General features: G+C 37.3%; 1 protein-coding gene across 2 annotated transcripts in view; it reads left to right on the top strand.

Annotated features, from left to right (window-relative positions):
• The window catches only part of FRK (fyn related Src family tyrosine kinase), a 106,058-nt gene that overhangs the window by 1,783 nt on the left and 78,661 nt on the right, over positions 1-25,614 (top strand). The gene's annotated exons all lie outside the window — the stretch shown is intronic.

Here is a 25,614-nt window from a genome sequence, read left to right as displayed (position 1 = left end):
CTAGTCGTGTTGAGTATAAAGTGGATGAAGCATGCTTCTGACAATGGGTGCTTAGGGTTTGATGGGCTGAGAGGAAAGTGGAGACTGTTGTACTGCCTTGTCCGGTGAAACCCAAATAAGAGAGTGACTCACAGGAAATGGACTCATTATAGAATGGATTTTAGCTGAAGAACCATTGAAGTTTCACTCATCTTCTCCTGCAATCATTTTTTTTTTTTTTTAATGCAAGCTGGAGCACCTCTTATTGGCTGAAAAAGTAAGATGTTAAGGAGGAATCATGGACATTGTTGCAGTTTTCCAAACTCTCAAATCCAAATAAAAAAGGTAGCTAGGGAATTTTTGAGATTCTGAACAATGCCAGGAACCTACGGATGTAAAGATGGTTTTAAAATTTATGCCTAGACAGAGATTGTAATTTAAAATTTTGATGAAGTGAATCGATCAGTTCTTAAATGAGAACATTTTTTTTCAGCAATAACCTATAAGACATATCTTTACTTATTTATTAAATGTTTGCTTACGTGCATTTGTGTGTATTCACTACTACATGATTTCCATGGAGGGTATGGCATTATGCATGTTTTATTTTCAGGGTAACATATGTTATAATACTATAATATTCATATTTAAAAATTAGTGCCCTGAATTTATAAACTACTAGTTTTTAAATGTATTCATTTAACTGCTTAGGACCTCAGTTTTCTCATCTGTAAGGTCTTTCTCTTGGCCTGCTCTGTGAGATGCTTAGATCTCTGGATTTCCTGATTACCTGGGTGCATGAGCTCTTCTGTTTCATGTGTAGTTGTTCAGCTACATTAATAGATGACAGACTTATAAATACTGAAGAAAGCAAGTTGACTGAAACAAAAGAAGTAATCCAAAAGTGATAAGATTCTGAATAAAAGACTTGAGCACAGTGTCCTTACTAATTTAGGCTCTCTTTGCCTAACAAACAGAAAATAAGGCAACTGGAGGATTGTGGCTATTCTTTGACTTTCAGAGGCCATCTGTAGCCAAGAGTATTTTTCCTTCTGCACATAACTCCTGGCCTTTCCTCTTGGAATTGGTTTTCAGCAGCTTTCCTATGTGTCACTACCAGCCTAAATCATTGTAGTGGGCTTCTTTTGGGCTGTTCACATCCACTGAAAAAAAGATGGTGCCCAGAAGTTGCGCTGCTATGCCTCCCGATTAGCACGGGCAACCTGTTTCCTTTTAAGTGCACACCATGGCCTTCACTTGTGAACTCAGGTCTCTTTTGGGGGGTACTTGCCACTATATTGCCAAATTGCTATAATACTTTTAATGCAAGTAGTTGTAGCCTCTAGAATTCCACTCTATTTTGAACAGAAGTTATTTTAGCAAAGCCTGAGGGTGTCTAAGTGGCTCAAAAACACCTTAATACCTGGGAAATTATACAAAAAACAGCTCCTTTTAATATTTTTTCTTCAGTGAGTTTTTTTAAAACGTACAACTTTTTAAAGCATATAACGTGTGCCTTCTACGTTTGTTTGCTAACTGTTCCCTTCCTCACCATGAGGTATTTTCAAAAATATCACAATGCCAATTTTTTTTTACATGTTGTTATAAAAACAAATTATCATAGTGCACTTAAGAAAATACCTCACGGGGGAAGGGAGCAGTTGGCAAACAAATGTAGAAGGCGTGCATTATTTGAGTGAAAATACGATATACTTCATCTTCCCTTAGAAATACTGTGAAAGTTAATGCAGTTTATTCTACATTGAGATCAGTAAATAGTAATAAGTAAAGATTATAGTTTATATTCATTTATGTGAGATAAGTACACAATGGGAAACCAATAAAAATTGAATCACCTAATTCCTAATTAGACCGTTTAATGCAATGTGTGTTAGTATTCATCCATTTATTTCTTTATTCGGAGCTTGTATTAGTAAGAAAACAGTACTAATACTCTGAAATTATTAGTGATTCCAGGGATAGAGCAGAAGTGTTGAAGGTTTTAGTCTTTATTTTGCTTTTTTTTTAAAAAAATAGAAAGTATGGAGGTTTTGAAAGAACCAGACAATTGTTAAAACATGAACTCTGATGGATTATTATTCTACCTAGAAATACTTACCCCTTTCTATATATCTCGTATTAAGTAATTTAATAAGCAATTATTAATGATTTATTTTTGCCTATATGAAGAATCATTGTATTTATCTTCAGCTTAAATTTATTCCTAGATTCTTTTAGGGATGAGTGCTTTTCTTCAACATAGAATTCCTCAAAAATTTTACTGTTATGGTCTGATTACTTAGAACTCTTCTTAGAATTTTTATTCATAGCATTTTAAAAGATATAGTTCAATTCCACCCAGATAATGATGGTATGGCAAGTGCATATAAATCTTGGATTTATATGGCTCTAAATTCCAATGCTTTTATTTAAAAAAAAAAAATTAAGTGATATAATATTTGATGACAAGAAATACAATCAACGTGGTATATGTATGAAGAGTCTGAAATATTTGTTTGCCTAATTTAAGTATACCTAAGGTGGGGTCCACACGGCTTTATGAGAGTGTAGTTAAATTGGAGCGGCCCCTGGGTGGTGGAAATGGTTAACCCACTTGGCTGCTACGTGGAAGGTTGGAGGTTTAAGTCTACCCGGAGGCACCACGGAAGAAAGGCCTGGTGCTCTACTTCTGAAAAAGCAGCCATTGAAAACCCTGTGGAGCACAGTTCTACTCTGACACACATGGAGTCACTATAAGTTGATGTTGACTTGATGGCAGCTGTTAGTTAAATTGGACTAGTATCAGAGATAAAATCAATTCAGTCTTCCAGAGAGTGATGGGGAAAATAGGGTACACATTATCACATAAGCCAGAAGCTGATGATTTCTGCTTCATTGACTTGCCCACACAAGCCAAGGGTAGTCGTTAGGATAACAGATTTTACTGTACTTTGCATGTAGGAAGATTCTTAAGTTATGATAACAACAATGCAATATGCTGCAGAAATCCTGACTCCATAAACTTCTCAAAGGAATTAAATTAAGTTTCCATTAAAAAATCAGATATTAAAGATTACTCAAATGATCTCAGAACTCTATTTTTTATTAAGCTTTATTCCTTTTTTAAGTCACATCCAAATGACTATTCTTACTTGAGAAAAATAATTTTTGTTCTAAGTCCATTCCATGAGGCTAGTGTGGTGCTAGGTGAAGGACTCATCAAAGTTGGAGGAATTAGAGCTTTCTTGGTTGGAGCTTTCAATCTACCCAGAGTCATCTTGGAAGAAAGGCCTGGTGACCTATTTCCAAAAAATCAGCATTGAAGACCCTGTGGAGCACAGTTCTACTTTGACACACATGGTGTTGCCATGAGTCTTAGTCAATTCAACGCAACTGATTTGGTTGTTGCATGGATAATTTATCTTATGATAAGAAATGTCTTTGCACATATACATAGACCAATAAAGGCTAGAAGCCTCTCTGCACACTCCTGAACCTCAGGATGGTGTCCTTTTGCTTATATAAGGCCTAGAGGAGCTGTGCATACTGACCTACAATGGTGTCTTTGTATTCCTTGTTAACGCTTAAAGAAGACAAGTGTTTTGTGGAAAGCATTTTCTCCTGTTCTTATTACCAAGTAAAGATAGGTTATTTCCAACTTCCTTTCTTATTTGTTGTTTTAGGGTTGGCTTAGTGGGTAAATGATATGGCTGCTTACCAAAAGGTCGGCAGTTCAAATCTACCAGCTGCTCCTTGGAAACCCTATGGGACAGTTCTACTCTGTCCTCTAGGGTCACTATGGGTCGGAATCGAATTGACTAGATGACAAGGGGTTTCGTTTTTTGAAAAAATAGAATAAATATTCGTAACTTCTGATTTTGTTTGTAGTTTATGTTTATGTGTTATGTTAAAAATGTCAAAATATTATGCATATAAAGTAATGGAATTTCTTTATAAGAGTAAAGGGCATTTTTTAATTTTTTTATTTTCATGTGCTTCTCTTTAATGCCTCAGAGTAGAATTCTTTCAAGATTTTATCTAATTTAAGGTCATTGCCATTGTCTGGTTTGAAGAAAGTGGCGTGGAGAAATAAAGTGATATATTCTCAGGAAGCCACACACATCCTCATTTTAGAATAGAGTTGAGGCTTCACTATTTGGTGATCTGAATACTGCTGAATTAAATAACTGTGGAATACAGGTTGTACACAGTCCTCCTTGCCATTTTCAACCTAGATGTCAGTAGATTTCTGTCTCAGCTGGGACATGAAACTAGCATTTTTAAATGCTTTTGAACCTTAAATTAGTGAAAGCTAAAGGGAAAATGTGGTTTAAAAAATTAAAAGTACTATTGATAAAAAAAGAAATAAGCATCATAATATTCGGAAATCCCCAGGGGCGTAGTAGTTAAGAGCTGGGCTGCTAACCAAAAGGTTGGCAGTTCAAATCCACGAGCACCTCTTTGGAAACACTATGGGGCAGTTCTACCTCATCTAATAGGATCATTATGAGTCAGAACCAACTTGACGGCACCTAACAACAACAATCTAACTTAACAGAATTTTTCTACTTTGAATGGCTTAAAGCACTAGAAAATTACCTATGACCAAACAGTCTCACAACTCTTCTTTTTCCAAGTCACTTATTTCTTTCCTTTCATGTTAGTTTTCAAGGATGACTATATGCATATTTGTGAAAAATGAAAACTATACATTTTCAGTTGTTCTCCTTTCAGAAAAAGTATACTTAAATACCATAGTTTTTAGAAATTAAGAAGAGATTTTTATATATAAGAAAATACTTCTGTGTTTTATATATATATATATGCCTATTAAATTAAATGATTTGAATAAATTTAGGGTTAGAATTTTAGGACAAATCATTTAAATCAACCAAAAGCATATTTAGATGCCCTCAGATTGATCCAGAATGGATATTATTAGATTACTACCTATCAACCTAAAAGCTAACCCACTGCTGTTCAGTCAATTACAACTCATATCAACCTTTATAGAACAGAGTAGAACCACCCCATAAGGTTTCCAGGCTGTAATCTTTATGGGAGCAGACTGCCACATCTTTCTCCTGTGGAGCAGCTGCTGGGTTCAAACCACCAACCTTTTGGTTAGCAGTCAAGTACTTAACCACTCTGTTACCAGGGCTCCTGCATTACTTGTAGGATTATGATATATTCTACTTTCCCCATCTTTTGAATTATTTGTCATTATATGTTACTTTCAAATAAATATAATAAATTTTTTTTATATATTACTTTCAAATAAATATAGTAATATGACAAATGTGTTGCTAAAATAACTTATCAAAAACTTTATATCCCAGGTAAAATCATGATCTTTTCATGTTAATGTAACTCTCTGTGTTTATCTCAATTTGTTATGTAATGAATTTTTACGTTAATTGGCATAATTTTTAAGGAAAATAATAATTGATAAACTGAAATAAAATTTTAAAGAATAATGGCAAAGTCACAGAAGTAAAGAAATGTGATGCCTTTGAACTGCATAGAAATCACAGTTAAAAGTCTGAGTTTAGTTAACAGCAGTAAAACTTGATTACATACATCTCAAATTTTATCTGAGAAACACTAAAGTGACATAGTCTGGAATCATTAAAATGACTCAGGATTCAAACTTAGTTTTTTCTAGGAAAACTGATAAAATTGATACTATCTTGGAAATTTTAACTGCCAGATGCCACTCAAAACCACTCTCTCTAGTGAAAATACTGGTTAAATTTTTCTTTTCAGATTGTCAACGAATTACTAATGAACGAACTCAATTTATGTCCTCTGGAATAATTCCTAAATTACTGTCTTAAAGATTAGAAGTTAAATTCCAACCTGATTAAATCCTTTCTTTGGAAAAAAAAAAAAAAGTTCTGTTGGGTTGAAACTGGTTTGCTTTCGTTCAGCTAGATTCATTCACATGTTTGGCTTGTCTCTGTATATACATCTTGTTTATTTTTTGACGAATAAAAATTCAACCATCTCACCAAACTGAAATTGTCAGACTAGACACAGTCTTCTATACTGTAAACCCTCATGCCGCTGGGTCAATTCTGACTCATAACAACCCTATAGGACAGAGTAGAACTGCCTCATAGGGTTTCCAAGGCGTGGCTGGTGGATTTGAACTGCCACCCTTTTGGTTAGCAGCCAAATGATTACTGCACCTACCAGGTGTTTTCTATACAGTAAAATAGGATTAAATTTTATTAGCAACTACCATGAACTATGCACTGTATTAGTCTTTGGACTCCAAATAGGAAACAAACAAAAAAATCAGCAACTTTACCTCAATGAACACTTTTTGTTTATCACCTTAGAAAATTCCCTTCAGATATTCTAACTACCTATATCACAGTGAAAAATCCATGTCGTAAATAAAAGTCAGAGCAATCTTTGGGTTCTTCTACTGGATATTTTAATTAGGTCCAAACCTTACTGACATAGAATTTTAATTGAAATATTCCAATTATCTGTCTGACCTACTCTGTGGTATAGTTAAGGATACTGACTATGGCTTCAGATGATGTAGATTTGAATATGGCCTTGTCATGACCTAACTGTGTGAACTCTAACAAATCATTTAACCCTTCTGCCTCAGCCTTTTATCTGTAAAACAGGAATAATAATGACACCTATCTCAAAGGATTGCTATATGACTTAAGTGAGACTATTAGTGTAGAAAAGGTACACTGTAGAGAACCTGACACATAGTAAGGGTTTAATAAATGTTACAAATTTTTTTTTTTTTTTATTATTTAGCTTATATGAGTCGGAATCTGGAATCGACTTGACGGCACTGGTTTATTATTTAGTTTGGAGCCCTGATGGCATAGTGGCTAAGAGCTATGGCAAGCTATAAATGTCAGCAGTTCAAATCCACCAGGCGCTCCTTGGAAATCCTATGGGGGCAGTTCTACTCTGTCCCATAGGGTTGCTATGAGTCAGAATCAACTCAACGGCAACAGGTTTGTTTTTTTTTTTTGTTTATTATTTAGTAGAAGAGCCAGGTGGTGCAGTGGTTAAGAGCTCAGCTGCTAACCAAAAGGCCAGCAGTTTGGAATCCATCAGTTGCTTCTTGGAAATCCTATGGGGAAGTTCTACTCTCTCCCGTAGGGTCGCTATGAGTTGGAATTGACTCAAAGGCAACTGTTTATTTTATTTTGGGGGGGCAGTTCCTCCTTTACCTCTGTCTGAATAGATCATACTTTCTAGCTTCAGCTCCCAACCATCTTGCCTATAGCAGGCCTCCCACCCACTGAGCTTCTTTGAGTCTTGTGACTGTCCCATGCTGTCCCTCACCTGTGATTTTTTTTTTTTTTTATAATAACTTTTATTAAGCTTCAAGTGAACGTTTACAAATCCAATCAGTCTGTCACATATAAGTTTACATACATCTCACTCCCTACTCCCACTTACTCTCCCCGTCTTGAGTCAGCCCTTTCAGTCTCTCCTTTCTTGACAATTTTGCCGGCTTCCCTCTCTCTCTATCCTCCCATCCCCCCTCCAGACAAGAGTTGCCAACACAATCTCAAGTGTACACCTGATATAATTAGCTCACTCTTCATCAGCGTCTCTCTCCCACCCGCTGACCAGTCCCTTTCATGTCTGATGAGTTGTCTTCAGGGATGGTTCCTGTCCTGTGTGAACAGAAGGTCTGGAGAGCATGGCCGCCGGGATTCCTCCAGTCTCAGTCAGACCATTAAGTTTGGTCTTCTTATGAGAATTTGGGGTCTGCATCCCACTGCTCTCCTGCTCCCTCAGGGGTCCTCTGCTGAGCTCCCTGTCAGGGCAGTCATCGATTGTGGCCGGGCACCAACTAGTTCTTCTGGTCTCAGGATGATGTAGGTCTCTTGTTCATGTGGCCCTTTCTGTCTCTTGGGCTCTTAGTTGTCATGTGGGCTTGGTGTTCTTCATTTTCCTTTGCTCCAGGTGGGTTGAGACCAATTGCTGCATCTTAGATGGCTGCTTGTTAGCATTTAAGACCCCAGACGCCACATTTCAAAGTGGGATGCAGAATGATTTCATAATAGAATTATTTTGCCAATTGACTTAGAAGTCCCCGCAAACCATGTTCCCCAGACCCCCGCGCTTGCTCCGCTGAGCTTTGAAGCATTCATTTTATCCCGGAAACTTCTTTGCTTTTGGTCCAGTCCAATTGAGCTGACCTTCCATGTATTGAGTGTTGTCTTTCCCTTCACCTAAAGCAGTTCTTATCTACTGATTAATCAATAAAAAAACCCTCTCCCACCCTCCCTCCCTCCCCCCCTCGTAACCACAAAAGTATGTGTTCTTCTCAGGTTTACTATTTCTCAAGATCTTATAATAGTGGTCTTATACAGTATTTGTCCTTTTGCCTCTGACTCATTTTGCTCAGCATAATGCCTTCCAGGTTCCTCCATGTTATGAAATGTTTCAGAGATTCGTCACTGTTCTTTATCGATGCGTAGTATTCCATTGTGTGAATATACCACAATTTATTTACCCATTCATCCGTTGATGGACACCTTGGTTGCTTCCAACTTTTTGCTATTGTAAACAGAGCTGCAATAAACATGGGTGTGCATATATCTGTTTGTATGAAGGCTCTTGTATCTCTAGGGTATATTCCGAGGAGTGGGATTTCTGGGTTGTATGGTAGTTCTATTTCTAACTGTTTAAGATAACGCCAGATAGATTTCCAAAGTGGTTGTACCATTTTACATTCCCACCAGCAGTGTATGAGAGTTCCAATCTCTCCGCAGCCTCTCCAACATTTATTATTTTGTGTTTTTTGGATTAATGCCAGCCTTGCTGGTGTGAGATGGAATCTCATCGTAGTTTTAATTTGCATTTCTCTAATGGCTAATGATCGAGAGCATTTTCTCATGTATCTGTTGGCTGCCTGAATATCTTCTTTAGAGAAATGTGTGTTCATATCCTTTGCCCACTTCTTGATTGGGTTGTTTGTCTTTTTGTGGTTGAGTTTTGACAGAATCATGTAGATTTTAGAGATCAGGCGCTGGTCGGAGATGTCATAGCTGAAAATTCTTTCCCAATCTGTAGGTGGTCTTTTTACTCTTTTGGTGAAGTCTTTAGATGAGCATAGGTGTTTGATTTTTAGGAGCTCCCAGTTATCGGGTTTCTCTTCATCATTTTTGGTAATGTTTTGTATTCTGTTTATACCTTGTATTAGGGCTCCTAGGGTTGTCCCAATTTTTTCTTCCATGATCTTTATCGTTTTAGTCTTTATGTTTAGGTCTTTGATCCACTTGGAGTTAGTTTTTGTGCATGGTGTGAGGTATGGGTCCTGTTTCATTTTTTTGCAAATGGATATCCAGTTATGCCAGCACCATTTGTTAAAAAGGCTGTCTTTTCCCCAGTTAATTGACACTGGTCCTTTGTCAAATATCAGCTGCTCATACGTGGATGGATCTATGTCTGGGTTCTCAATTCTGTTCCATTGGTCTATGTGTCTGTTGTTGTACCAATACCAGGCTGTTTTGACTACCGTGGCTGTATAATAGGTTCTGAAGTCAGGTAAGGCCTCACCTGTGATTTTTATATGTGCTGTTCTCTCTGCCTGCAACACTCTCCTCCTCTTTTCCTGACTCTCATTAATCATTCAGGCCTCTTCTAATCCAACCCTTCTTCTCCATCATAGCCCTTCCTGACATCCTAGACTACAATAAGTATGCTAGCTTGTTGCTAATTTATTTTCTGCAAGACCTTAAACTCTGGATGTGGAAAGGGAGCCATCACCTTGGGCTATAGAGCTCAGTGTGGTGCCTATGCATAATGAGCATGTCACAAATATTGGTTGGATAAATGAATAATTAATGAATGATGGCTCATCTGCAAATCTCAGATCTTTTTAAGAGTAGCTGACGAGAGCCGCCTCTTTTCTTCAAGTGTTTCTCTCTGAGTTGCTTTTTACCTGTTAAGAAAATCTAAGGCGTTTCTTCATTAAAGGCACAGGTCATTTTGCATTGTTTTCTCAATGAATTGTGCATGCTTAATTTTTGGTTAGACTCACAGTCATAACAACATAATTGCCAGGGGCCCAGAAATTAATTGGAGAAAGTACTTAGGGGTCACAAACTGATTCGAATATTCTTCGTAATGTAAAATGAATATCAAGTCAGGAACAGATTGTAAATCCCATTGGCGTGGCATCTAATAACCACATATGTACATATTTCACTGTACTGTGGTTATAGTCAAAATAAGCAAATGACTGGCCTGAGTTTTTAAATAGATGGCAAACCAAAGTGTAATTTATAAAATTAATGTTGGTGGGACCAGACATTTAATTTCCATTTTTATGCTCAACATGCATAATTTCAAATAAGTGCATATATAAAATATTTTAAGTTTGTACTTGCTGGAAATTTGAGTGTTTGCTGAATATTAATAGATTTTCCCTGTTACATTCTAAAATATTACCAAACAAAATAATTACATGTTCTTTTTACTAGGTTTCTTAATAATTAGCTGCTAATTCCTCTATAGCATTCTCTGACTGTCATTTGTTAGTGGAGGCTCTCTGCACTTGCACTAGAAGGATTTGGGCCCATTTCTCTAGGGAGGGCAGTTATGCAGACTAACAGCAGTTTTAATGGTGTTTCAGGCATTTTGTGGCTATTTTCCTGAAGCCTGCAACTTTAGTATTAGTTTATGTGGTTGTTTCTTTGAAGATGAATGTAACAGAAGAATTTTGCTAAGATGCATAGATGCAAGTGTAGATCATGTGATTTGTTACCCCCTCTTGCTTATTTGGCTAAATTCAGATGCTATAATAGACTATCCCTTGTGTGAGATCATTTTGATACCATGTTATTTTTTTTCTACAAAGTTTTAAAGATATTTTTTAGTTTAAAAATTGAATTAATTTAAGTGTCAAAATGTGTTAACGATGTTCGTATTTATGTCTTCTATTTTTTTATTCATAATGCATGTTTTATATGTGCCTTTTCTAATTCTGGTGGTGCAGTGGTTAAGAGTTCAGGCTGCTGATCAATAGATTGGCAGTTTGAATCTACCAGCCTTTCCTTGGAAACCCTATGGGGCAGTTCTACTCAGAATTGACTCGATGGCAATGGGTTTGGTTTCTTTTCTAATTGAAACCGAATTTCTAAACTAGAGGTATTTTTTTTTTTTAATTTATTGTGCTTTACGTGAAAGTTTACAAATCAAGTCAATCTCTTATACAAAAACTTATACACGTTTTGCTATGTACTCCTAACTGCTCTTCCCTTAATGAGACAGCACACTTCTCCTCTCCACCCTGTATTCCACATGTCCATTCAACCAGCTTCTGTCCTTCTCTGCCTTCTCCTCTTACCTCCAGACAGGAGTTGCCCACATAGTCTCATGTGGGTACTTGAGCCAAGAAGCTCACTCCTCGCCAGTATCATTTTCTGTATTATAGCCCAGTCCAGTCCCTGTCTGAAGTGTTGGCTTCAGGAATGGTTCTAGTCTCAGGCTAACAAAGGGTCCGGGACCATGACATCCGGGGTCCCTCTATAAACTACGGGTATTTTTATTTTCATGATTTCAGAGCCTTTTTTAAGATAAAGTTAAAATGCAATTCAAGAAATGCTATTATTTAGAACTTTCAAACTTTATATGAGGAATCTATTTTGAAAGGCATTTAGAATCTTATATTGAAATAAATATTCCAATTAACACAAATGCTGCATACTGTATTGGCAATGTCAGACGATTCAGAAAAAGTAGGATTTCTCTTAAGGAAGGGTATTATTGATAGATTTGAAGTTACTGTAATACTATTCCAATGTCACATTTCATCTTTTTGCCATTTCTGAATAAACCCATTGCTATTGAGTTGATTCCAACTCATAGGAACTTAATAGGACAGTATAGAACTGTCCTATAGGGTTTCCAAGGCTGTGATCTTTATGGAAACACACTGCCCCATCTTCCTTCTGTGGAGTGGCTGGTAGGTTCTAACAGCTAACCTTTTATTAGTAGCCAAGCTCTTAACCACTGTACCACCAGGGCTCCTTCACAGTAGGGACACCACTCGTCAAACGCCAACCTGGTGCCTCCTTTAAAGTCATCTCCAGAGAGTAGTTTTTGGAGGATGCCTGTTGCACTTCTGTGAGCCAGGGGTACAGGACACTTTCTCCAAAATCTCTTTCGCCTTTCTGGTAGTTGAAGAAAATAGTTTCTATGGGGCTCATGTATCTATTCAGCTAACTTTTTGATATAGTGCTCCGTAAAGTTTTCAATGGCTAATTCTTCATAAGTAGATTGCCAGGACTTTCTTCCAAGATGCCCCTGGATGGACTCAAACCTTCAAACTTTTGGTTAGTAACTGAACATATTAACCATTTGCACCACCCAGGAATTCCAAAACCAGAAAGATTAAGGCAATGTGGACTAGGTAAAGACCATTATATTTGCTGGAGATTATTGGTGACACTAAAAAGTAATTTTATAAAGTAAGTCTGGGTGATGGCATGTAGTAAAGAGAGAGTTATGAAGGGGGACTGCACACTGTGCCTGGGACTCTTGTGGGGAGAGGTTCAGGCTGGGTTGAGCCATGAAAAAAGTATTGTGTTGTAGGGCTGCACACATGGCACTTGAGTACATGCTGAAAATCAGAGCTGAGAAAAAGCAAAAGAGCTAGTCGAACCCAGCTCGCTCTCTCTCTCTGAGCAGAGTCTACAGGCTCTAAAGGACTATGCCTATGTCCTTGGGATTTACAAAGGGCGTTACCATCTTCAGACTCTGGTGGTGTAGTGGTTAAGAGTTTGGCTGCTAACGAAGAGGTCGGTGGTTCGAATCTACCAGTTGCTCCTTGGAAACACTATAGGGCAGTTTTACTCTCTCTTATGGAGTCACCATAAGTCGTCATCGACTCAATGGCAGTGGGTTTTTTATTTTTTACCAACTCCAGGGTTTGATAGCTGATAGGTATTCAACATCGTCTGGTAGGTTTGAATATTTGTCACTTGGGAGTTGGAGTGGAATGAGAATAGATTGAGGGCTCATCTTTCACTCAATAGATCTGGCCTTCCCAAAATAATTAGAAAAACTCATCAGCGTTTTTGTCTCAGGTGCTATACTCCCAGGTTTTAGAGTCATATTGAGGGAAGAGTGTGCTCAGTCCTGTCTTAAAAGGAGAGGCAGCAATATATATATATAACTTAAAAGAAGTTTGTCTTTGAAGGAAAGAAGAGCAATAGGACAGTAGCTGAGAGAGGCATCAGGATCAGAACTTGGAAATAGCTGGTCAGGTTAGCAGCTACATCAACTAGTTAAAAAATACTTTAGTGTGTGTTGTAGGGTGTTTCTCTTTCACCCCAGGTTACTATAATACAGTGATGTTTCAGATAGAAACAATTCAAAAGTGACTCAACTTGTATCTGGGTGGTGCAATAGTTTATATCAAAACAGGCAGATACTAGTTTTAATGCTGAATCACTTTGAACTCTGTGCTACCTTTTATCAAAAGCCTAACTTAGGGAAGCAGTAGTTAAGGAAAATGGTGAGTCATGCTATTGCTTAGTCGATCCTGATGAAACGGTAGAATGCAAAATAGTTACGCGATAGTTAATGGGAAACAGAATCTCAGTAGATGATTTTTACTTATGGTAATTTTGATGCCTAATGAAACTTCAGATATTTTTGAAAGCATGATTATCCATTTTCCAAAAATTTTAGCATTACAAAATATTCTAGTTTATCTTTTCTTGTTTTTACTTTTTATATTTTAAAGTATATTTGATAAAGATGAAATACGTATAACTTTCTGCTTAGTTTTGAAAGCATAATTATTAAAGAACATTCATGTAACCACTTAACTCAGGACCTAGACTATTACTAATAATGGGCCTATGAGTTCCTCCTGTGCTCCCATCCCCAGAGAAAAACTTCTTTCCTAGAAAATGTTTATAACAATTGAATTGTAAAAGCATAAGTCTAGAGTCAATACAAGTGTCCATTGAAGAGATAAATTGTGGTTTATTTACTTAAATTAAATATACAATGGTGGAAATAATGCACTGAAAGGCATGCAACAACATGGATGAATCGTGAAAGCATAATGTTTAGTGAAAAAAATTCTAAGAAACTGCGTAAAATATGATTGTATTTTTATAAAGTCCATATATAAAGAAAACTAAACAATATATTGTTTGAGCATAAATACCCACTGCTATCAAGCCGATTCCGACTCATAGCGACCCTATAGGACAGAGTAGAACTGCCCCATAGAGTTTCCAAGGAGCACCTGGCAGATTTGAACTGCCAACCTCTTGGTTAGCATCTGCAGCACTTAACCACTGCACCACCAGGGTTTCTTTGGGCATATATGCTAACCAGTTAACCAATTGGCTGCCATTGAATTGATTCCAACTCATGGTAACCCCACAGGTGTCAGAGCGGAACTGTGCTCCATAGAATTTTCAATGGCTGATTCTTCAGAAGTAGGTTGCCAGGCCTCTCTTCCAAGATGTCTCTGGGTGAACTCAAACCTCCAGCCTTTCAGTTAGCAGCTGAGTGCATTATCCGTTTGTACCACCCATGGACTCTCTGGATATATATGTTAGTAAACTATAAAATTAAATAAGGAAATGAATAAACAGATCTGGTATTTGATTTACTCGTCTCGGTATATAAGTTGTAAACTTCTACAGAGAATTTAAAGAAATGATTTAGGAGCTATGTATGCCATGAAAAATAAAGCATAGCAAATATGCTGGCTCTAAGGTAGTTCATGACTCTACTGGTCTGACTAAATTATTTTTGCTGAAGTTTTCTTTAATATTATGTTTCTGACATAAATAAGAAGCCCCGGTGGTAGAGTGGTTAAGAGCTATGGTGACCTATGGCTACTAGCCAAAAGGTCGGCAGTTCGAATCCACCAGCCGCTCCTTGAGAACCCTGTGGGGCAGTTCTGCTCTGTCCTGTGGGGTCACTATGAGTCAGAACTGAGTCAACCACAACGGGCTTTGTCTTTCTTTTTTTTTTTTTAATAAATGTAAAAACAGGCAGCTTCTGCAATTTGGTTTTCATTATCCATGATGACTTTTAAAACCTTACAAAGTTCCACAAGATTAATTGCATAGGACAAGAATCCTTAACCTATAGACCATGGGCCCCTAACCCATTGTCGTTGAGTTGATTCCAACTGATAGCGACCCTATCCAAACTGATAGTGACCCTATAGAGATTCCAAAGATAGGCTTGAGAGAGTCCACGAACCCTCTAAAATTGTATGCAATTTTACTATGCATACATATATGCATACTGCATATTATTATATACAATGGTACTATGTACATTTGTATATTTTTTAGAATATGGAATTATAGGTTTAAGATATTCTCAAAGGAATCATATTAAAAAAAGTATAAGAATCTGTGTTCAAAAATTTAGTATAAGCAAAAGTTTAAGGTTTGTTTCTTTTGAAAAATTTATTTGCTTCCTTATAGCAAGTAATAAGAATTTATTATATATCATGCTTTTCTTTTTTATTAGCTACCAGGAAGCTCAGAGTTCAATTTAACGCTTATTGATGATGATTATATTTGACCTTAAGTCTGCCTTATTTTCTTCTTTCTCTTTCCCCCTTTTTTTTATTTTTTCGTACTTCTATTCTGTAAAAAAATATATTGAGTGTTTGTAAGGGTCATAACATGTAAGCACACGGGGTTACCATGGCTTAGAAATGATGAGACAACAACTGGTTTTTTGGAGTTTCTGGGTGATGAAAATGGTTAACAAACTCAACTACGTACCAAAAAGTTGGAGGTTCAAGTTCACCCATAGGTGTCTTGAAAGAAAAGGCCTAGTGATCTTCTGAAAAATTAGCCATTGAAAATGCTATGGAGTACAGTTTTACTCTGACACACATGGGGTCTCCATGAGCTGATGTCAACTTGGCATCAGCTGGGGTTGAGAACGATTATCAGTCTAGGCATATTTTACATCTCAGGAATCTTAAGTTATAAAGGAAAAAAAATTATATATTAATCTATGTGTTAATTAAATAACATATTTCATGACTATCTTCCTGAGCTTGGTTAAGACACTAATTATAAGCCACACATAACAGGTTCTTTGCTAGAATCACAGTTAACGACTGTTGGCAGAAACCTACTATAACCACTTCCTCACCTTGCTGCTGTTTTGCTTTCCTGGCTCTCACACAGATTAGTGCTTTCTTTTGCCTCTTACCTTCCCTCTTTCATTCCTTTTCTTTTTTTAATTTTGTTTCATTCCTTTTCGATTTAAACTGCTGCCTTTGTCTGACAAAGAGTTTGACACAATCTCCTTGCTCTTTCCCCTTGTTTTCAGGATTGTAGCTAGTTTGTGTTTGTGCAGGCTTCACTACTGTCTTAGTCATCTAGTGCTGCTATAACAGAAATACCATAAGTGGATGGCCTCAACAAACAAGTTTATTCTCTCACAGTCTAGTAGGCTAAAAGTCCAAATTCAGAGCATCAGCTCCAGGGGAAGGCTTTTCTCTCTGTTGGCTCTGAAGCAAGGTCTTTGTCATCAACCTTCCCCTGGTCTAGGAGCCTCTCAGTGCAGGAACCCTGAGCTCTGCTTCCAGAGCTTTCTTCTAGATAATATGAGGTACCATGTCTCTCTGCTTCCTTCTCCCTTTTATATCTCAAAAGAGACTGACTTAAGACACAATCTTATAGGTTAAGTCCTGCCTTATTAACATAACTGCCACTAATCCTACCTCATTAATATCGTAGAGGTAGGATTTACAACACAGGGAAAATCACATCAGATGACAAAATAGTGGACAATCACACAATACTGGGAATCATGGACTAGCCAAATTGACACTTTATTTATTTATTTTTTTGGTGGGGAGGGGACACAATTCAATCTATAACATTCCACCCTTTGGTCCTCAAAAATTCATGTCCTTGCCACATGTAAAACACATTCACCCCATCATATCATAGCAAAAGTCATAAATCAAACCCAAGTTCCTCTTAATCTGTGGAATCTGGAATACAAATTATCTGCTTCCAAAGTACAGTGGTGGAACAAGCACAAGGTGGACATTTCCATTATAAATTGGAGAAATTGGAAGGAAAGAAGGGATAACGGGCACTAAGCAAGTCAGTAGAAAACATTCCATTAGCCCTCAAGGCTTGTAAATAATCCTCCATTCTCTGAGACCATTTACACAATAGTCCTGCCCTCCAGACTCTGGGTGTTGGCCATACTCTCAGGATTCTGGGTAGAGGCACCTTGGCCCTGGGTTCAGCTGCACCTCCCAGGTCCACTGGAATGGCAACTCTCCTCCCTCAGCTTTGGGCAGCCACATTTTTCTCATTCATCTGAGTGGCTACTCCACTCTTTGAGACCTCAGAGGTCCTGAGCCTACCCTTTGAGTCTGAGGCAGCTCTGCTTCCTGTGTTTCTTGTCCCTTCACCTTCTACTTCCTTGTTCCTTGGCCTCTTGGCCCCTTGGGCTGCATCGCCCATATCTGCTGGCTCAGGAAAGTGTTTCAAAGCTCTATACCTCCACCAATAAGTGCCTAGAGGCACTGTACTCCACCAGGGAGCCTCCTGTGCAAAGGAGCACTCACCTCTCTTGCTCCATCAGTCAGCTCCAGCACTGTCTTGTGCTGGTCTCCCGCTTGTGCTGCTGCCATTTCTCTGATGCTGCTTCTCGCCATCTGTGCCATCTGTGCCATCACCAGTGTATCAGCTCTCCTCGTTTTCTTCTGCATCCTCACTGGAATTGTCTGACGTCCATGACTCCTCTAACAGTCTCTTCAGTGCCATCCAGGCTTTTACTATTAGGCACTTTGAGACTCTTCCAGCCTTTATCCATTCCCAGTTTCAAAACTGCTTCCACATTTTAGGTATCTGTTAGAGCAGCATTCCACTCTTCTGGTACCAAATTAGTGCTGCTATGATGGCAATGGGTTTGGTTATTTATTTATTTATTTAATAACAGAGACACCACCAGTGCATGGTTTCAACAAACAGAAGCTTATTCTTGCATAGACTAGTAGGCTAGAAGTCCAAATTCAGGTCATCAGCCCCAGGGGAAGGTTCTCTCTTTCCACTGGCTCTGGAGGAAGGCTCTTGTCATCAATCTTCCCTTGGATTAGGAGCTTCTCGGTGCAGGAACCCTGGGTCTAAAGGAAGCACTCTCTTTCTGGAGCTACTTTCTAGATGGTACGAGGTCCCCATGTCTCTTTGCTTGCTTCTCTCTTTTATATCTCAAAAGAGATTGATTTAAGGCACTACTTAGTCTTGTAGATTGAGTCCTGTCTCATTAACATAACTGCTGCTAATCCCACCTTATTAACATCTTAGAGGCAGGATTTACAACACATGGGAATATCACATCAGATCACAAAATGGTCGACAGTCATACAATACTGGGAATCCTAGACTATCCAAGTTGACACTCATTTTTTGCGGGGAGAAGGGGGCACAATTCAGTCTATAATAACCACTCTTGTCTTCTCTGGACCCGGTGAAATTGGCAGGAGAGTGCTCTTAATAGGTAGAGCCTTCCATCCTCAGTAAGACCATGTATATTACAGGAGAAGCAAAAGGGATGGAGAAAACAAAGGGAAGGAGAGGACACAACGGCTTAAAATGTGGGTAAAAAGGCAAGTGAATTTTGGATAAATGTCCAAAAAGAAGATGTAAGGAGCAAACAGAAGATACAACAAGTAAAAGATAAAAGAAAGTAAAGCTAATGTTTAAGGAAAAAAGTGAGAGTATGTGAGAAAGTAGAGAGAATAAAAAAGAAGATTGGAGAGCAGACAGATACAAGCATGCAATGGTATGTAGTTGAGGGAAGACTAGATGTGGATACTGTGGCAAGTATGGAAATAAGTCAGACAAACGTGGGTTTGTAGGGAAGTCCATAAGTCTTGCTTATATTAAATATATTTTTAAAAAATCCCTATAGTTTTGCATTTGTGTTACATAAGCATTTATAACAAGGAGACTAAACCAGATACAATTTGTCAACTCATGGGTTGCTATTGGATCTATAAAACCAAAAAAACCCATTGCTGTTGAGTCCATTCTGACTAATAGCGACCCTATAGGGCAGGGTAGACCTGCCCTGTAGAGTTTCCAAGGAGCACCTGGGGGATTCAAACTGCCAACACTTTGGTTAGCAGCTGTGGAACTTAACCACTATGCCACCAGGGTTTCCACTGGGTCTGTAGTGAAGAAAATAAAATGCTAATCATTGTCACTAAAGGCAAGTTGAGCGTGTTACTTCATTCTACCTTCTTTATACCATCTAAACGATCTATTACACTTTGGTATTGGTTATCTTTCACAATGTAAAAAAAAAGAAAACAACCCAGAAAAATACACATATCTATGGTACAGACAGAGCCCTGGTGGTGCAGTGGTTAAGAGCTTGGCTGCTAACCAAAAGGTTGGCAGTTTGAATCCAACAGCTGTGCCTTGGAAATCCTATGAGGCAATTCTGCTGCGTCCTATAGGATTGCTATGAGTTGGAATTGACTCGTCAGCGATGAGCTTGGTTTTGCTATGGTATAGACTGAAATCAAGTAAGTGACTTCAGGGATCTAAAAATGAATTAACCTTTATACTGTGGGCATATCAGGTTAAAGCAACTTAATAGTGTTATAAGAAGCCTTTTACATTTGTTAATGGAAAATTGGTTGTATAGGCAAGGTAGTAAAATGGAAAACTTCTGTAGGGAATTGGAGTAAGCCTTGTCTTCCAGTGATTCAGAAAACAGTGACACATTTGAGTGTGTCTCACATCCTCTACTAGGGCAAACCTGAAATATTTATTATTAGCTGATTCAGTAATGCTATGCTAATGGTATAAACGTAACTCCATGTTCACATGTAGAATATGAAATTACTCTCTAAGGAGTTGAAGGAATAAATAGCTGACCATAGATATGAGAAGACTGACATAAGTTTCTGCACAATTCAAATGTTGACTTTTCTTGTACAAAACTTACTTACCTTGCTTAACTTATCTGTACATTTATATTTACAGTTAAGTAGACTGATATTTATTTTGTAAAGCTATTTCACTTATTTAATGCGCAAAATTGTTTTTTTCTTTCAAAGGAATATTATCAGTTTACTTGACTTCAAAAGTAAGTTAATAGAAATTAATCTTCCTCAAATGCAAAGGAGCAATATCTCCCAGGAATCTTTGCTCAACAGTTCTGGGTAGAGAAAATATTTCAAAAAGTGGCTTTGTTTTAACGTTCTAACTTCATTATTGCATACTGAAAGAGATTAGGTGTAAAATGATCTCAATTTATATTTCAAAGTTATATTTTAGTTAGCCATTTGCCATCACGATCTTAGCAATTCTTAGTTGCTATAATTTTGTGCTACTCTAAAGAAATAGGAGTATAAATAATGAGTGGCTGAGTTTGACCCAGCAGAAGATTAAGTATATTTGCTGAGGGCAACCCAAGTAATTGGCGAGGTTCGCTCCATTCCTGGAGTTTGCGTTATCTAATGGATCTCAGCCCTTGCTGAAAGAAGGGAGTCAACTATTCCTATTACCAGAGGATTTGTAATCAAATGAGGCTTTGTCCAAGTGAAGAAGGAGACTTTGTCTTTTCTTCTCAAATGGCTGATCTATTTTCAGAAACAAAATATTTGATCAAACGTATTAAAAACGAGCAGATTTCCCACTGCCTGTTCCTTTTCTGTGCAGACACATGTCCTAAAATGGAAAACTGAAATGAAATCCTGTTTAATGGAACTTAGAGGTAATGGTGATTGAGAAAGCCAGATGAGGAGAAAGAAAATAGATGGAATGAGAACAAGAAGATGGAGGAAAATAAGGATAGGAATAAAGGAAGAGAAAGAAATACTTAAATTTCTATTACAAAGGAAAGTAACAAATGTCAAACAATCTCTGTGAATACTCTAAATAGAAACCATAGAAACACGCATTCACCTGCTCACTATTTATTCATGGGTAATTGTTGCAACACAAAAACTCGGTACCTGCTAGTTTAGCCACCAATAATGAGAAAAAAAGAAGAAAAAAAAAAGTCAGTACAGTGGGGAATTAGGGAAAATATTTAACGATGTCTGTAAGAGGCCAATGAGTTAGAAAGTCTAATTTTAAGAAGTAGCTACATGAATTATATGACCATTTTTCTTACTTCTTCCCTTTTTGGTTCAGGCATTTGTTGCCTTTAATCTGAGTTTTCTAGTTACGATGCACACTACATTGCTAATCAAATATATTAAACCTGTTGCCGTGGAGTTGATTCCAACTCATAGAATTATAACTTCGAGAGAGAATTTTTAATTCATATTATTATGTAGAAACAAACAAACAAACAGACATTGCCCTGGAGTCTAACTCTAGCAACCTTATAGGACAAAGTAGAACTGCCCCATTGAGTTTCCAAAGAGCACCTGGTAGACTGGAACTGCCAACCTTTTGGTTAGTAGCCCTAGCTCTTAACCGTTGCGCCACCAGGGTTTCCATTATTATATAGAGGGTTTCTAAAAGTATGTTTTTGATATATGTAGGAGTTAGTAATGGCTGTGGTTGTACTGGAAAACTGGGAATCATGAACTAGCCAAGTTGACAGATCATTTTTGGGGGACACAATTCAATCCATGACAGTCCTTATAAAAATTCTTGACCTCTCTTAAATTCATCACTATAATTAAAATTCTAGTTAGTATTTTTGAGAACAGAATTTTTTCTTGGAAGGACCCCTGTTGGCACAGTTTAAGAGCTACGCCTGGTAACCAAAAGGTCTGCAGTTTGAATCCACTTGGTGCTCCCCGGAAACTCTATGGGGCAGACTTATTCTGCCTATAGGGTTGCTATGAGTCGGAATCAACTCCATGGCAATGAGTGCTGGTAGGGGAAATTTCTTCTTGGAAAGCCATTACAAACAAAAGACATAGCAAACAAAATCAACATTCTTAACTCTTCAAGATGATTCTTGACTCTACTTCCCCTCTGACTACTGTACATTAATCTCTTTTACAGCAAAGGGTTTTGAAAAACTGCCTATGTTCAGACTATTTCTTTTTTTTTTTTCTTTCATTCTTTCCTGTCAGTCTGTCTCTAACTTACTTTTATTTTACTTTTTGTATGGAGAATTTCAAACCTTTACAGAAGTATGGAAAACAGAGACCCTTGTACAGTCACTCAGCTTAAAAAATTATCAACACATGCCAATCTTATCTCATAGGTGTACTCCTTCCCCTCATCTACCACTGGGTTATTTTGAAGTGAACCCTAAACATCATAAACTTCTATCTGTAAATTCTTTGGTAGGTGTCTTTCGTATACCCTTAAAAGTACTCTTAAAAAAAGAACAAACATAAGTAAAACATAATTATCACTTAAAAAAAAAATAAGAGAACAAATGTTGTCTTAAGTTAGTATTTTATTTTTTCAAAATTGGTATATTTAACATATATCCACAAATCAGCAACTTCTCACCACCCCCTGCTACCACCTTGTTCTGACCCACCATCATCTTAAAATAAAAGACACATGTTCTCAACCCATCAAATATTCAGTTAGTGTGAAACTTCCCATACACTCTTAAACTCTTTTTTTAGTTTATTTGAATCCAAGTTCTTGTGGATTTGTTTTGTAGTTTATTTTTGGATCCATGTAAGGCCCATACATCACAGTTAGTTGAGAACTCTCTTTTAATATGATCCCCCTTCCATGTTTTTTTCCTTGCAATTTATTTCTTTTGCCTGTACTGTTTCCCACAATCTCAGTTTTGCTGATTTATTCTCTCTTGAACTCACTGCAATGAGACTTTTACTCAACTCCAGGAAGCTGCTATTATCAAAGGTTATGGAGTAAACTCCATATTGCAGAATCCAGTGGTCCGTTCTGAGTCCTCACATTGTTTTATCAACATTATTTAACACACTTGGTAACTCTACCTCCTTGATATACACTTCCTTTAATCTATCTCCAGGATGACCACTCATCTGATTTCCTCCTACACCACCAGCTGCCACATCTTTTTGCTGCTCCTTCTCTCCTCTCTGACCACTACATGTTGGGGTGCTCCAGAGCTCTAACCTTAGGTCTCTTCTCTGTCTGCCCTCATTTCTTGGTCATATCACCAACTCAAGATGTGTCTGTCCAATGATATACTTGATAAGTATCTATACCCAAATGGAACTTTCCAAATTCCGACATTTCCAACCCTTCCAAAACCAAACTCCTACAGTCCTCCTACAAACTTTCTCGCCTTTTCCCATCTTTGTCAATAGCAACACCATTCTTCCATTTGTTGAGGCTAAATAGCTGGGAATCACCCTTAACTCCCAACTTTTATACCACACTTTTTAGTCAATCAGCAAATCATTTTGCCTCTAGATTTAACATATATCCACAAATCAGCAACTTCTCACCACCCCCTGCTACCGCCTTGTTCTGACCCACCATCATCTTTCAATCTGGATTAGTATGATAGTCTCCTGACACCTCCCTGATTGGGCCCTTGCCCTAAATATATAGTCTCTTCTCAACTCAGCAGGCAGAGCGATCCTGTTAAAATGCAAGCCAAATCATATCAGGTCTCCGCTTAAAGTTCTCCAGCAGCTTCCGCTATCACTCAGAATAAACATTTGAATCTTCTTTTGGTGACTGACAAGGGCCCAGGTGATTGCCTGTTTCCATGATCACCTCTGTGACTTCACTTCTCATCTCTCTCCTCATCTCTTACACTCCTGCCATAGGACTTTCCTGGCAGGAAGTGGAGCTGTAGTTGAAAAATTATTTTGTAAAATTTTGTTTAGAGACTTGAATTGGAATAATTATTGCTCAATAAACTTGTAAGAAATAGGGAGATAAATGACTGACTCAGATAGAACTGTAAATGCAATGCCCTTCTCCAATGGGTTTGAGAAACACTGATCTACAAGATCAGACCGAATTACCCCCAAAACAATTGATTTTGATATTAAGGTAGAAAACGTCTTTCTTGGTCCATGTATACATATGTACATTAACCCTAAGATATTAGCAAACAAATTCAATCTATTGATATTGTGGAAAAGACTATCATTCTTACTTAGACTTTTGAATTGAGGGTGGCCTTTTAATTACTTTGTGCAGATGTTTCACCTGTGTCTGGCATTTCAAACTGATTCTCATTAATGTGTGGCTGTCTGTGTCCCATTGTAGAGTCTTGCGAACACAGTCTTTCTTCCTCTGGGGTGCTTGGGGTACTGAGTGGGAGAAGGGAAAATCTGAGTTGAACAAAATAGTCTTTAGCACTTTTAACTGTGACAACAAAAGGCTTCTATTAATGAACAGATATCTAGATTTCAGTCCTAGCCATCTCAAAATCCTTGACATTGCATTTTTTCTTGTTTATATCATTAAAAAAAAATTTTTTTTACATTGAACTCAATGCAATATATACATTGCTTAAATATACTTCTAAATAGAGAAAAATAGTTTGAGTCAATTTCACAATGCCACTACGTAAAATTACCCTTTGCATTTCAGTAATATTTCTCTCCTCTCCCTAGGAAATAAAATATTACCATGAAAAAGAAATGAATATGTGTTTGCTCTAATACTATGCGACATTGTAGTTGTATTAACAGCATTTTGTATTAATCAACATTAATTAACAAGGTAAAGTGCTTTAAACATGGAGTTCAGTAACAATGCAGAGTAGATTATGCACACTCATCGATATACCTCGTGCATTTTAAAGGTTTTCTGAATGCTGCATTATTAAACAGAGTAGTGTACCTACCACACGAATCTAGTGCTTTCTGCTACACCAGTCCTGTAGGTTTTACTTCTTCCTTGAGATGCTGTGTCATTGCAGACCAGCTCCATTGCCTGAGTAGGCAGGGTTGAGAAAGGTACCACTTCAGTGTGAGCGGCTGAATCCAAAAGAAGCAAAGTTGCCTTCTTTTTTTGTTTTTGGTTATATTAGTATTTTATTTTTTCAAAATGGACATATGTTTTATTTTTACGATTATGAAAACCAATATATACTTACTACAATAAGGTTTCAGAAAACACTGAAAAATGTGAAGAAAAAGAGAAAAATTCTCATTTTAACATCCTGAGGTAACAACTTATGTAGATTTTGGTATCTGATTTTTAGTTTTTAGGAAAAAAAATCTATATATCTCTCTATATATACACACACACATATATATAAAGAAAATTATATATAATAAATAAAACTATATATATAAAGTGGAAACCCTGGTGGCATAGTGGTTAAGTGCTATGGCTGCTAACCAAAAGGTCGGCAGTTCGAATCCACCAGGTGCTCCTTGGAAACCCTACTGGGCAGTTCTACTCTATCCTATAGAGTTGCTATGAGTCGGAATCAACTGGATGGATGGCAACAGGTTTTTTTTTTTTTTTAATTATATATAAAAAGTACAAATAACATATATAGTTATACAATATATAGCTTTTTTTAAAGACAAATGAGATCTATTATATATACTAAATGAACCTTCACCACATACCTGTACCAGAGCTTAGTGTCATTTTTCCTTTCCTCCTTTGTATTCCTATTAGGTAAAAATGGTATCATATTAGTTTGCATTTTTTTTTTAGGCTTTCCTTTTTTAAATTAGTGGAATGGAATTGAAAGTATTTAATATGTTAA

Source organism: Elephas maximus, chromosome 1 (genome assembly GCF_024166365.1).
Source record: "Elephas maximus indicus isolate mEleMax1 chromosome 1, mEleMax1 primary haplotype, whole genome shotgun sequence".
NCBI classification, from domain to species: domain Eukaryota; kingdom Metazoa; phylum Chordata; class Mammalia; order Proboscidea; family Elephantidae; genus Elephas; species Elephas maximus.
The sequence above is the reverse complement of the archived record's forward strand: the minus strand, read 5'-3'. Positions and strand labels throughout refer to the sequence as shown.